The 13,150-nt window shown below is 42.0% G+C and overlaps 1 long non-coding RNA gene across 15 annotated transcripts in view; it reads right to left on the bottom strand.

Moving 5' to 3' along the window:
• Positions 1–13,150, bottom strand: part of LOC135412330 (uncharacterized) — a 475,906-nt gene that overhangs the window by 214,933 nt on the left and 247,823 nt on the right. The window lies entirely within an intron of this gene.

The following is a 13,150-nucleotide window of genomic DNA, read 5'->3' as shown; positions in this document are numbered from 1 at the left end:
GGAGCTTCATATTCCAAGCAGGGACAATGAAGACAGAAGTCAGGCTCTAGAAATGTGCTGCTCACTTTGTGCTTGGAATATGCAGCAGCCAGCAGGGAGCCAGGAGATAATTACACAGTATTTGTGTGGTTCCAGGGAGCTTCCTGCGCAGGTTGAATGCCCGCGCTGTATTAAAAGGCAGCACAGTGAAATGTTTTTAATGAATATTTTTGTCAGGCAAAGAAAAGGCATTTGAATGATTTTTGTGTATGCAGGGAAGGAGAGGTGGAACATCACTGTCAAAATGCAGGTACCTTTATTTGTATTTACTCCATTATTTACAGTTTCGAGAGCCTGATGTCCCTTCAATAATACAAATCACGAGGCTGGGTTAATGTTATTTAGGGCTAATGGTACATACAGTCCTAACTAACGTCTGCTGTTGGTGTGTTCTGCTGAAATCCTCCATCAAACTGCCTTGAAACTACTTTTATTTTTATTTCCAGTAGGAGCTAAGATGTTTAGACACATTTAATCAGAAAACTCAAAGAAGTAACACAGATGTTGATACTTACTATTCAGTAGCCCTTGGCAGTGATAGATCTAAACCACGAGAATACATTATTCCAGCACTCTGTAATTCTCACCTACCAGATGTGAGTAATCCACTGAATTAAAACCCTCAGACAGGAGACTCACAAATGCTCCTCTGGCAGGGCGAGCCATCGTATTGATCAAAACCCAGACTTTGGGAAAAAAGTTCATTTCAAAGGCTTTTTTTTTTTTTCATTATTAACTCCACCTAAGCAAGCTCCTGTTCTGCTTACAACTGAATCCCTTCTGGTATGCACACACTGAGACAATTTGCTGTTCTGGGCTGCAGAGGATCCTCGTGTGAGATTAAATAAGGCCCTTCAGACTGCACAGAAATACAGGTACAAACCCTCCTTCCCACTCCACACCAGTGACTGCAATTCCCACAGATTTTTTGGCAATAAAAATTAATTTTTAAACAAATACCACGGTCAGTTTTAGAGTGAAACCATTATTCAGTAGAGAGAAATTCCCTGGCTGAGAAAAGAGGCCTTTCCACCTGGGATCAGTGTGGCCTCTCCACCTGCACTGCCCACCTCCTACCCACCCAAAACGTGTGCCTGGATTGAGTGCACTGATCACCAAATTCCAAATAAAACAGCCAAAAGCTTTTGTTCCTCTCTAGGGATTTTCTTAGACATGCAAAGAAAAAAGAAAAGAGATAATAATTTCTGGACAACTTGGAAACAAGGAATGCAATTAAAAGGAGTCACTTCTTTGGTGATGACACTTCAGGTAACCCACTGCAGCAGGAGATACAAAGAATTGCCTCACATCATCACAGACAGGGACAACTTTCACCCTTCCACATTTTTACCTCTGTGCTTACAGGAAGAATAGTGAATATTTGTGATAATAGTCCTGGGAAAAGTGAAATAGGAAGATGTTCCACCTGAATTCAGTTATTGAAGAAAACAACCTCATGGGTCAAGAATATGGAGCCAAAGGGATATTTGTTTTTTTGTTTCCAAGGACACTAGTAAGATTTTGAGTAATTCTGATACTGGAACTGATTTTAAAAGTACTCATGAAGAAAAGTTGAAGCATCCTATGATAAAATAACTGGCCATAAACCAATCCCCAGCATAACCCCAGTTATTTCCTGTTTGCTACTGGATTCAAAAGCATCTATAACCTGCACTTTTTTTTAAAACAAACAAACACCTTTTAAATTCCAAGTTGTGAAAATTATTCCTCGGAAATTATGTTATTTTCAATTCGAATATTCACTCCTTGAATATTTTTTTTTAAGAGACCTAAATTAACCTTCCTTGAACCAGTGAGCACTTCAGCAACGTCACTTCACCCCTGCTACCTGCGGGGACTGATTCTGCACCTTCCAACAGGAGATTCACCACAGGCAGGAACAAATCCTGATGCAAAAGGGAATAAAAGATGTGACCCCTCCCCTTTTTTGTTTGCACTCCTATTTTAGCAGCACTCAGTGGTACAATCTCTGCCATGATCAAAGGGCTACACTGCAAACACCTCTTTGAGAACGATCAGCGCTTTATTTTTGCCAAGGAGCTGAATGCGACTCCTGCTCCACTCTTTGTCTACAGCAGCTCCAATTTAAAAGGAAATCTTTCAATTACCAGATGAAGAGGTAAACAGCTGTCACATTTGGAGCTCATGGAAGCATTATAACCTACATTCCATACCCCTGAGCAAAAAAAAACAAAAAACAAAAAATCACCAGAACTTCCTCTGCCGCAAAGGCGGCGACGGGAGCGAAGTGATGGTTTTCATTTCATTTCTGGCAAGTTTGTAAACATTTCTGCAGCTCTAAAGGCTTGAGCCCCATCTCTTAAATGAAGGGGAAGATAATTATCACTCCTTTGGACCTCAGGCTGTTGGAGGTTGCCTTTTGTGATCAGAGCAAACAGTTGCAACTACTCATCCACGACAACTCACGTTTGCTGAGTTTCAAACAGTTCACTCTGCCAAAGATGTTGGGAAGTAACTAAAATATCCAAGATTACAGCTGTACACTTATCAGGAACTGAGCTCTCCCACACCCACCACAGCACTGGGAGTCTGTGCTCTGTGCATGCAGTGCATTTTTGTTTCACTGTTGTTCCAAACAAGCTGAAGGAATAATAACCTCAGTGGGTCAGATGCTCGTTCCCGTTCCGCCTGTCCGTTTAATTCCATGTAAGCCCGTGCATTACACCAGATTTACAGGACTCTGAGTGACACTGGGATTCACCAGGGGCAATGGAAGCCTCTTGGGTCTACACAAGTTTGAGAGAGAGGAGAATTTAGCCTCTAAAACAGAAAAGAAACCTTAACACCATCCTTGCTGTGCACACTGTTCCCTCACAGCAGCCATATAAACTGGGCAGTGCAGGCAGAGCTGCTTTTTGCATCAGTGTATTAAACAGTTATTTTGCCAATATTTATCTGCCCATGTCCCTGGGCACGAGCAGAGCCAGGGATATCAACCATAGCTGTTGCATGGGATGAGCTTTGTATCAAAGGGGAAAAAAGGCTCCTCTCCATCTCAGATGCTTTATTTTATTCAACCAGCTCTTTTTCACATTGTTATATCCAGTGAATGTAGCACGGTTGGATTCAGAAGAGAACCTTAAGCGTTATCATAATGCTTAGAAGCAATGGCTTCACACTGTATAATCTATCAAAGGTGTCAGATTTACAAAATGCAGATTTTCTGTCAAATTTGGGCACTATAAGCACTGTATCTTTTCACTAAGGTGCTGACTGCTGTTTTAATGAGGCCCTTTGGTGGCTGTAAAAAACTGAAAGGAGAGGATTATAGGGGTTACCCTTGGTATTGTCTATTTGTCTTACAAATTTCACACTAACTACCAATTACATAGCCATAAACCTTTTGGCTACTTCAAGCTATATGCCATATAACACATAAAAAATACGCTGTGTTAACCTCTCCCATATTATACGAGTAACTACAGCCACTGATGCAAGTAACATATCTAATGAAGCCAATAATGAGCCTCTTTAAAAGTAGTCTTGTTATAGGAATAATATTAGAGCAGTTCAGTTAAAGGCTAAGGTCCATTATGGCACACTTCCTATGTTCTCCAGTCCCAGGTCTGAAAAGATGCTGACATGCTAATTCAGGCTCAAGAAGGGCATTAATCTCACAACCTTCTACTTGTCATGCTTAATGGGACATCCTGCCTAGGTGAAATGAACCTGATGGATTCAGGTAAACATAATTTAATAAGGGGAAAAAAAAATAAAGGAATAGCCAGGGTCTGACATAATGGCAAGGGGAATATTTCTAATTTATTTATATTTCAGGGGAAAGGATTGTTAACATTCAGCTGAGAAGGAAGCAGCATAAGAAAAGGGCAAATAACGCAGAATTTGTTTAAAAACCAACTGAAATATTAGTGCATTTAAAGGAACATGTTAATTTGGGGGAGGGAGAGATGCACTAATGTGGGGATTGGAGCACTTGAGTGTAAAATAGAGATCTGAAGCTACAGAGTATGATATTTAAAAGGCAAGCATGAATGTCAGTGCATAGCTGTATATCCTCTTTTGGCTCTCATCAATCATAAGTCTAATAAGGCACCTAAAATTATGTCACAAGACACAGAATTGTACCAAGTGCAGCAGTTAAAGCAGCACAGTCTCCACTTGCTGGGTGGGAAATGCAGGACCCATCTCCCAGACCCCAAAAAGCACAAGGGTCTACAAGGAAAAAACACCTGGACACGGGATACACAGGCCTGGTGGTCTGTGCTGCTGGACATACAGACATTTATGGCCATTCCTTGGATTAGCAGGAGATAAAAGTACAAAGTGCAAAAAAAATACTGTCAGCTACTTATGAAAAAAAAATTGTTATTTTGATTCATGAATTGCAGTCAGTATCCAAGAAAAACAAAGCATTAGAATGAGGTTTAATGATGGACTGTATTAAGTTTTACCCATAGGAGAGGGTCTTTATTTCCCCAAAATTTCACCCCAAAGTCTAAAGGTTGTCTACATATTTCTGTGCTGTGTGAGAAAGCAGGATGGAATCATCAGACACTCACAGGGAATAAAACTATTGCAGATGCTCCTAGGTGACTGGAGTGAAGAGGGGGCTCTTGAGAAAGCACAACCTCCCTAACACTGAAGAGCAGGGCTGTTGTCTGCAACCTCTGGGGCTTTTTTAACAAACTACAGCTTCATTCCCCCCATTCCTGTACAGCTCAACTATCACCAGAATATCAAAAGCTCAAGGGAAAAACTGTGCAAGTTCTTTGGTTGTTGTCAGGGATTTTTTTAATTGGAGCCACTGTCAGTGAGCTCGTGTTGCATCACTAAGATAATGATGTTAAGAAACCAGAGAAAATTACATAAACATTCAAGTATTATGTTTGTGGAACAAAACTTGCAGTTGTGTCATGTTCCAGAAAGGGAACCAAACCACCTTCCTTCCAACAACAACTCCCTTTGCTATGCTCCCAGTTTCATCTGACAAGCAGAGCCCAAACTGCCCTGGTTTCACTCCACTCAGAAGAAATCAAACCTTAACTTTTAACCAACAAAAAAACAGGTATGGGGAGAGCACTGTTCAACTGGGCCCTTCCAGGCTTGTACACACGGGCGTTAATCTTGTTAAAGCCTCCAAACAGGCCTGGGCTGCCTCGCTGGCTCCCAATGCACCTTTTGCCCATAAACATCTGGGTATTTTATCTGGGCTGGTCTTTGCAGGCAGATCCCTCTGAAGGCACTAATAGCTGTGCTGCCCTGGGGCTCACAGAGCTCTCAGGTGCTGTGCAGGGGGTGGGCTGTGCAGACAAACGGCACCGCCGAGAGCTGCGGGACTGAGCTGGAAGGTACAAAACCTCCCGGAGCTCTCAGGGGCACAGATCAGTGCACTTGCCACTAAATTATTTCCCAGGAAGAGGCCTATTACCTGGGAAGGCTGATCTGCTCCTAGAGGCCAGTGCAAAGGGACTGTAACCCTCTTTGGGGGAGATGCCATGTCCCAGGGAATCAGTGCCAGGGCTCCCGGAGGCGGCAGCGAGAACTGGCTCTGGTGCCAAGGACATTTGAGGGGCAGTTTCCCATCCTGCACAAACCTGTGTCTGCTGAAGGATGGCCCAGAGAAAGCAGGGGTTTAGAAGTTCAACAGAATTGTCCAGGTGCTCCCAGCTTGGAAGAGATTTGGAAGTAGAGGCCATTGATATTGCTGGCTCTGCTGGATCACCTGTCCATGCTTATCATGAAACCTCCCCCTCAACTTCGAGAGGAAGAAAAACACTCAACAATATTCCCTGCACTTGGATTTGATGCTTTTGAATGCATTATCTCTCCAACAGTTTTGCAGAATAAATATTTTCCCAGCCTCTTCCCTCAAGTTCCCTGGGTGTTGCCAGGCTGCTCCCCTCATTTTTATTATTTTTTTTCCCCTCCCCATCCAAATGGGAACCATGTTCTACTCTACATAAAATCAGCTCTGCAGAGCTGGATAAAATATGTCACCTTAGGTACCTGAATTAATAGTTTGGTTATGTACTCTGTTAAGTCTTTACTATAGATCAGAATAACTGTGCCAGACAGATGATTCTTTAGAGCTAACATTTGAAAAAGGTGCCAATGCCAAGGGCCCTTTGAGATATCACTGAATTATCCAGATTTAAATAAAAGAAACACACCACAAAAACAACCAAAAAGATTTTTTTTTTTTTCCTCCTGCAGCTTCCTTCAGTACCACTGCAAATATAATATAGTGGAGAACACTGGCAGGAATAAACACTTGCATGGAGTTGCTAAAGCTGCAATTAATGCTAATGAAGCTATACCTTAAGTGGCAAGGAGCTATAGTATAAATTGGATAAGTAAGAAAAACGATCAGCCATCATGCTCTCCCCATACAGTACATCAGGGTATTGCCTCTGCAAAGCTCCCTTTACTTTAACCCATTAAACAAAACAATATAAATCTGCAAGCAGGTGTTTCTTGTGGCGGGAGCACTGGAAGTTGTAAGGCAAACAACCTAATTTTAGCTTCTGTGGAGAGTGGGAAGTAAATTTACTGATCAGTGATGCAGCGAGCGCGGGGAGGACACGAGCAGCGGGAGCTTCCAGCAGGATGATGCTATTAAGGCAGGAAGACTTCCCGCGGCTGTTAAGGAAGTAGTGGAAAGCAGGTGATGGAAGTGGGGCTTTGCAGAGCAGCCACGGGCCCACTGTACATGTTAAGTTGTTGTTTTCTGCTCAGCTAAGCAGCAGAGAATTGATATGTTCGCAATGAAGTGCAATGACAATTAAATTGTAACTGACCTACATGTTACCGTCATTATGCTTTCTCTTTTTTACTGCTTTCCCTCTTATTTAATCACACAGTATGGGGTTTTTATTAGGCTGTAATGTTAAAATCTTCATCCATTTAGCCATAAATGTTTGACTGGATATCTATCAGACTTCCCCGCACTATACAAACAAAACCATTTTGCTGAATCATTGTTGACTTGTTTGTGGCCTAATTTAATGAGTGTAATAACTTACATGACTACCCAGTTAACATTTAGGAGCCCAGAAAAGACCTGCTAGCATGCAGCAAGCTACTGTAGATGCTTTCTATTCATATCACTCATCTTTGCAGTAAATTTTATACAGTAATATGCACCTCTTGCAAGGCTGCCTTTGCTTTTACTCAGCCCAGGTTGAGCTCTCCACAGCCAGCCTGCAGTGCCAAAAATCAAGTGCCTCACCTTTCCATGGACCTTCAGCTGAGAATCAGGTAACTGCTTACATAGAAACCAAAATATCAAGCACAAGAAGCCTCTGTACACGTTCACTGCAACCTGCTCGTGTATTATTGAGGAGGAAAACACAAAACCAATTAAAATACTGATGTAGAAAAATATTTCTGAGTTACTTATAAAACTGTGGAAAACTAAACCTGCTTTGCCAGATCTTATAACTCAGACTAGGTGAAACAGATGCTGGTGCTGGATCATATCAGGTGTTTGAGCCCAGGCCTGCCTGAGGAAGGTGAGGATGTCCCTGAGCTCAGGGATTCCACAGCAGCCACATGTTCAGCTATGGGACACTATGGAGGAATTAAACACCGGTTTGAAGCATCTTCATTTTTATTCCATTATCTTGAAAAGAAATCCTTCTTGTCACTACCTACACTCTTACGATTCATCTGACAGCCCTGCAGATCAATTAAGCAACAAACTAAAGTCTCCATATTCATACACCAATTTAACACACAGTTGGCAAGACAGAGGCGTTTTGCTGCTTGTGAGGCTGTAACTCAAACACCAATACACACAGAGGGTGACAATTTGGGAAGTGCAAACATTGGAATTTTCCATTTTCCACACAAAATAAAAAGTATCATTTCAGCGTGACAAAGGGATGCCACCGGTTCTGTTTTATTGCAGACATCCTTCGTTAGTGGTAATTAATTAAACTGGGCTGTGGAATTGCTAGAGTCTCTACTGGAAAAGTTATGCTGTTCTAGGGAAATTCCAAAGAATGGAAGAGTCTCAGCTGTCCCCAGACACATTCCAACAACTTTCTTTTGTCCACAGGAGAAACAAGCCCCAGAAGGCATCAGAACAGATGATGGGATCACTGACTCACCAAGCACAAGCTTGGCCACTCTGTCAAATACTTCATGGACACGATTTTAGCACAAACTTCAACAAATCCAGCAAAGAAACCCCATTAGTGATAGTTGTCAAATCAGCCTGTACTACCTTGGCCACTGACAGCATTGCATCTGGAAGCAGAGCCTTCTAAGGACACAACTCGGCCATTCAGGAACAATACACTCACACAGATATGAAAACAAGGATTCCCCAAGTTCTTCTTTGATCACCTGCATCTCTTGTGGTCAAACAAACCAGAAATATGGCTTTTATAAACTCCCTCTCAATATCAGATTGCACAGTTCAATGAGGTGCTTGTACTTGTCCCAGGACGGGTACAGAATGCTGAAAATCAGGCCCATCACACAGAAAAGTGATAAGCAGAATATTTTTCCAATGCATGTGCTCAAACTGGGAAAAGTCTCTAATATCACTTATTGGCTACAGAGCTTGATGTTTGACCCTGCAGGTTTAAATCTCTGTTAACCACCCAAACTCACCCAAGGCAGGTGCCAAGGTGCCTAAACCTGAAGCAGCAGAAAAGCCACACAGAGAATTCCAGATGCTCCAAGTCACCAAGTCACCCTCTGATCAACCTCTATATCTGAACACAAGGATTTTAAATTTAGGAGAAATGTATGGATTTACCATTTTATATGTATTTTATCTGAATTTCCATGTTTTTATTGAATGTCATGAACTTCTAGTAAAATTTCTTTAAAATACAGATATGAAATAGCCAGTATATGATGATTATTTATATTTTGGTCACTTAGTTTTACCATACAGTTAAGGGATTCGGGGTTTTTGATTTTTTAAGTCTGTAGTATGAAATGCACTTTTTTTAAAATCAATAATACTGGCCTATGAAAGTCACATAAATGATTTAATTGCAGGAAAGATACCTGAGTTTAATATACAGTTCTATTTAGTTTTAAAAAACCTTTAAAGATCTCAGTAACAGCAAAATGGGTAAATTGTCAGGGAACAGTGTATTTCAAAGCATTTGCAGGGCTGTGATTATTAGTTTTATTTTGAATGGATAACAGCACTCACCATGTGGCCTGGCAAGTCACGCTCAAGATTTCTATTATTGAATCCCACAACCTTAAATATTTGATGTTTTTTTCATTAGTGTTCCTGACTCTCCTTCTATTCTATTTGCAGGATTGGCAAACGGGTCTGCTAGTAAAAAAAATCTGAGGGAACAAGGCTCTGACTCTCAACTTTCCTGCTTTTCCTCCCCGCTTTCTTTATTAGCTCCTCGGCGCGCACGGGGAGCTGGACCCGTCTGCGCTGAGCACATTAAAACCTGAGGCATGTTACTGATCCCAACATAATGCTGCCAGCTTGGAACTCCTTATTAAACCCCACTGCCCACACCAACACACCCAAAGGCAAAGGCAGCAGCCCAGTTTGCAGCTCAGCTACTGGGATTTGCATCCGAGTCACCAGCAGAACACAGGACAAACCGGAGAAGCAAATCAACACAACTTGCCTTGGAGTGGGCACAGCCCAACAGCAACCAGCATCCTCTTTTCCCTTGGAAAACCACTGGTGACTCCAGATAACTTTCAGGCTATGGCTCAGACAACAGAAAAACAGAACTCCCCAATGCATCGTGGAATCCAGCAGGAAATTAAGGTAATATTGATAATTGAATATAGTTTTCTGCAACTTCCTGACCAGAGGATCTGCAAAATCTCCACCAAAAAAGAAATAATCCCACATTATTTTTTTAGAACTTTAGTCACTGCTGTTCATGCCTTGGGTGGAAAACTGTGGCAGACAAACTGGGAGCCACAGTAAGAGCTGGGGAAAAATCTACATGCCTTTATGGTGGATGAAGTTAATCCTTGGGGTTTAGAAAAGGAAAACAGTCTCTGAAATCACACAGTCCTGAGACAGAAAGCGAACTCCAAGAGCACTCAAGTCCCTCCCTCACTCCACACTCCCATCATACTGTGCAGAGCCAGGTGATGCCCAATTTAGACATCACACCTTTCTCCTCTCTATGTAAACATGGCTCCAAAATTATCCTTGTGGGTCCCTTGCAACTCAGGATATTCTCTCATTCTAAATCCTTCCTTTGGCAAAGCTTCTCCCCAGCTCTACAAATTTACTCCAATTATTTAATCAGTTTGGTTGAAATTCAAAGTTGTTAGTTGCTACTTAACATTCCTTATAAATGGCATTTATTAGTTTCAGGAAGGAGACTTGCCATTGTTACAGTAATTTAAATTGGTACCACATGGCTACAGCCTCCTGCTAACTGGTGTTCTTGGGGCAAAATCAGGTCTTTAGAGATCTTTAAAAGACACTAGAGATAAGCTAACCAAATTTTAGTCCAGGAAGTGACAATTTATCAAAAACATAATAAACCATGGACGAAATAGTCATTGTAAGCAGCACATAATGTGGTCCATGAAATGACATTTTAGCATCCCTCACTCTGGTCTCATGGAGGTTTGCTGACAGTGCAGGGAAATGCTCCATTGATATTTAACAGTCCCCAGCTCCATGGTCCTTTGTGAGACTGGAACTCAATACACTCCAGTCCATTCTCTCACCAGCCCTAAATCAGTCAGCTTGGACATATGATGCTATTCCATTTTCTTTGCTTAATTTTAATGCTGTAGCTGTTTTGATTTCCCAATATTATAAACTTTCAAAGCATCCAGGGAAACGATCTCCTCTCTTCCCAATTCTCCCTGCACTTCTTGGATACATGCACGTGCACACCCTCGTGATAAACCCTGGAGTGCTTCTCCCAGTCCTAAGGAAAATGGAGGTCTCTGCTGGGGATCACCAGGCAGCACCAGCTGTAGAAATTTAACAACTGGAGACTCTTTAACCTTGATGCAGCACAGACAAGAGTACATCAGCACCTCCTATAGGAAAATCGGGAGGAACACCACATATAAAATAACAAAATAAAATAATAGATTCATCTTCCCGCAGCTAAAGATAAATATTAAATAATCCTATCTGCTTCTGGCTGAAAATTAATTTCTTCTAAGGCAAATAGTGTAATACGTACATGCCTTTCAATTCCCATTTGGCAAAAAGCCTATTTTCAGTATGCAGTACATAGACTTTTGGAATACTGGAACTGCATTCATCACAGACACACTTAAACAAATAACATTTCCTTCCTTCGGGTACCAATTCGCTGTGGTCAAGGAAAATATATATCTATTTTACAACATCAGTATTCCCACCAAACCCAGATAGCCAGATTAGAAGCAAAGCTCTTTGTTTAATATTTAATTAGCCCAGAAAAGCCTTCTGGAGGGGTTATCTCCAGGCATGCAAACTCCTCTGCAAAGCAGGACCAGAGCTGACGGTCCGGCCTTGTATCCCGGTGCACACAACCCTGAGACACGTCTGCATTCCAGGATGAAGCCATCCAGGCAGCACTCCTGATTAATTCATTGCCTGAGAAAGGACAGGAGAGCAAACACAGAGCATCCCAAACCAAGTGTCCGAGCACTGCCTCCCTGACTGGGCTCAGATGTGAACGTCTCCATCTGCCGGGGCCTGTGTCATTCCCGGCTCCCCTGTACTCTAATCACTCTCTGTTCCTGTGCTGGTGTGCCTGACTTGCCAGGTGAAGTGTTTTGACAGAAAGCCTGACATGGCATGACATTTTGCAGTCTTGTCAGCTTCCTGGGAATACACATAATTCTCTACCTTCCCAGGGAAACCCTCCTCTCCTGTTTCAGAACAGCATCCAGTTGTCTCTTGCACCATCCCCCACATATCTTTTTTTCCCATGGCATGATTCAGGTACATTTTATCCCTTCTTGGCTATTAAAACATTCTCTCGCCATGTTTGGAGCCCTCATGAGTATAAATTGCTCACTGCCCAAGGCTGGAGAGCCTGGATATCTTTCCAGACCTATGGTGTAACTCTCAGGGATGATCCTGTGCAGGGTTAAGAATCGGACTGGATGACCCCTGTGGGTCCCTTCCAACTCAGCATATTCCACAACTCTGTGATCCTTGCCCATGCAAGCACATCAATTTACAGATTTACCAGCATATTCCTAATTCTAGACTGTTCTGTGGTCCAGCCTGGGCTCTCACAGGAAGTTTGTAGCACTGAATTTTTACTCTGAAAACTCTGAGATGTCTTCATCTCAGTATCTTACCCAGCACTTATTTGGCAGTATCCAAATGAGCTGCTCTGCTGCAGGATGCACAGATAAGATATTAGACCCAGCTACCATGGTGATTGATGTTCTAAAAATACCCAAGTCAGCTGTACTGACAGATGGGTTAAATATATGGCTGCACTATACCTGGATCACAATCTGTTAGGATGAGGATGCAGATAAGGACCAGCGAGTCTAATTCAGTTTGGAAAGTTTAAAAAAAAAAAAAAAAGTAAGTTGAAACCCAACATTATGAAACTTTGGTCTCAAATGTTAAAAAAGGCTTTTCATTTTGTAATTCTGGTCTGACAACTCTATCTGGTGCCATTATGCACACGAGGAGATGACAAATATGTAGACTGCAGTGGTAAGGAGAAGGAATCCAGTTCTTAGCAAACGCAACATGACAGAAAGCATTTGTTGCTGCTGCTGAAATTTGTGTATCTAAGCATTCTGTGAAGTCTAATGTGATCTTAGGCTGCCTGCTGCCTTGGAAACTAGTGGTCAGATACTCTCGGCAGTGGGCATAACCAGCTAGAACATTTTGATTAGATGAAATTTCATGGAACCAAAATATTTCACACACTGGTTTCGCTGAATTTCTGTCAAGGACTGAGAAAGAGAAAGTACTCCTTGAAAATAATCCTGGTGGTTTGGACACTGGGATGCTGAGCTCTAGACTCCAAGCCCTGTTGGACCAAGCCATCTGGAATTAAACCAATTGCACTTGAGGCCAACGACAGGCCAGTCAAGCTGCTAACAGAGAACAAAGTCAAAAGATGCAACTTTCAGATATAAAAGAGAGGAAAAAAAAAAAACAAGCACATGCTTA

Source organism: Pseudopipra pipra, chromosome 3 (assembly GCF_036250125.1).
Source record: "Pseudopipra pipra isolate bDixPip1 chromosome 3, bDixPip1.hap1, whole genome shotgun sequence".
Classification (NCBI taxonomy): Eukaryota; Metazoa; Chordata; class Aves; order Passeriformes; family Pipridae; genus Pseudopipra; species Pseudopipra pipra.
The sequence above is the reverse complement of the archived record's forward strand: the minus strand, read 5'-3'. Positions and strand labels throughout refer to the sequence as shown.